We start from the raw sequence: 2269 nt of genomic DNA, 5'->3' as shown, positions 1-2269 counted from the left end.
TATTTCTTTAACTTTTAACTCCTTTTTTTTTTTTAATTAGGTAGACATTTCAAATTGTTTACATACTTACATTACATCTACACATCTAACCTATACCGAGTTGTAGAGCGCTGATGATTTCTTCTTTAAATTTAAATAATTATTCTAGAAAATTAAATAATAAATAATTATAAAAATAATAAATAATTATCTATTTTAAATATCATTTTGAGGATAAATCATTGAATAAAGGACTCTTAAAATACAACACATCAAATTTGACCCCTATTTTAATGAGAATTTCAATAACATAATTCGTCTTTCCATAATAAAAATGGAATAAAAATTAGTTGTTTAAATAAATGATGAGGAGGAGAGAAGGGAAACATTTCTAAGATTTTAACTCATTTGATTTTAGAAATTTCTCTTAATCTATGATCAATTATGTAAATTCATATATGGAAATAATGTAAATAATAATTATTACTACTAAACATGAATTTTAATATTCTGAATTTAAAAAAAATAAATATTAAAATTAAATAATATATTTCATATTGTTTTTATAATAATAAATAAGTTTTTTGAGTTTTTTATTAAATGAGATTATGGTTCCTCCTGAATTGAGGATTGATGTGATCCATCTCTATGAGACTTTCATTGCCAAGCTTAAGGTCAACGAAGGGTGGTATAAAGATATTAAATGTAATATTGAGGTTAAGCAAGGTTGCCTTTTCCACTACCTTTTTGGTATTTACATCAATAAACTAGAGGAGTGTTTTGAAACTATGGGCTACAAAGGCACCGAGCTCACTGGTATTATCATTACTCTTCTCCTTTATGTTGATGATATTGTTCTTCTTGCAAGGAGCCATGATGACCTAGACAAGCAACTTAATACTCTTCATGTCTATTTCTCCAAGATGGGTATGACAGTTAATACCAAAAAGACTAAAGTCACGATCATTAAATCCAAAAAAATCAGCCATGTTAGTTTCGTCTATGATAACCAGTGCCTTGATCAGGTTTCTTCTTATAAATATTTGGGTATTGACTTTCCTAATAAACTCAAATAGAATTATAGCATCGAGAAAAGAATTATCAGAGGTTGGAAAGCTTATTATGAGCTTGAAAACAATTGTAAGTCAGCCGACCTTTACATTTGGAGTGAAAAAACGTTCCTTTTTGACACTCTCGTCACCCTTGTTATCTTATATGGATGTGAAGTTTGGGGATGAAGTATATATAGGGAGTCGTGGAGAAATATTGAGATGAAATAAAATAAATTCATAACCTATAACCTCAAGATCAAGGGTAATACTCCCTATCCTATCCTCTTGATCGATGTTGGATTGTCCCCCATTCAAAGTGTAGCTATACTTATATATCTAATGTATAAGAAGAAGCTTCATAATATGGATTCCAAGAGGCTCCCAAAAATTTCTTCTAACTCTATTCAAAATCCTCAGTTATGCCTCCAGCGTGGGTGGCATCAAGATGCTCAATCTTCGCTCAACCTTTGGGGGATTAAGAAGGAGATCATCATGGGAAGTAAGGACAGTATGAAAGACACTATTACCTCCAGTTTTAAGGACAAGACGTGGGATGATAAGGAGATGGATGGTAAAAGGAAGCTAAGGTACTATAAGGAGGTGATCAATCGCACCCTCGGTAACTAGAATTATATCTCTATGTTGACTAGCACTATGAAAAAAATGAACATCGCTAGGATTAGAACTAACTCTCATGTGGTTCGGAGTGATTTTGGGTGGTGGTCTACCTCCAAGACTCCCTGGGAAAATGGAATTTGCCATATTTGTGATACTAAGAAGGTGGAATATGAAAAGCACTCCCTTTTAGACTTCCCGACTCTTACTCACATCTGCTCTCAATTCCCTATCATCAGCCACACCTCCAATCTTCTTGACTTATTAAGCTAACCCAACTATAGCTAATCCAGTTTGATATTAGTGGCCACCATCCTATTCCACTTGGACCCCCACCATTGTTTATTTCAGTTTTCAGTTTCCTTATTTGTAGCAGGATTTACTATTTTTTGCAGTGTTTTGGGCCCTGAACTTCTAAAGCCATTTTGAGGCCTTAAACAACGTGTTTTGGGAAAAATGGGACCAACATGGGTCATTGACAGATGTTGGTTATTCAAAAGTTGTATTCCTTGGATGGATATTTCTAACGTTGTATTTTGCATGACAAACAAAGATCGAATGCTGAAGTTACGACCCTGGGAAGTTGATGTACCAATTTACCCAAACGACGCTAGTGTTAGGTT

Source organism: Pinus tabuliformis, chromosome 4_2, assembly GCF_031772625.1.
Source record: "Pinus tabuliformis cultivar Carrire ecotype Pingquan chromosome 4_2, CPIR1, whole genome shotgun sequence".
Classification (NCBI taxonomy): Eukaryota; Viridiplantae; Streptophyta; class Pinopsida; order Pinales; family Pinaceae; genus Pinus; species Pinus tabuliformis.
The sequence above is the reverse complement of the archived record's forward strand: the minus strand, read 5'-3'. Positions refer to the sequence as shown.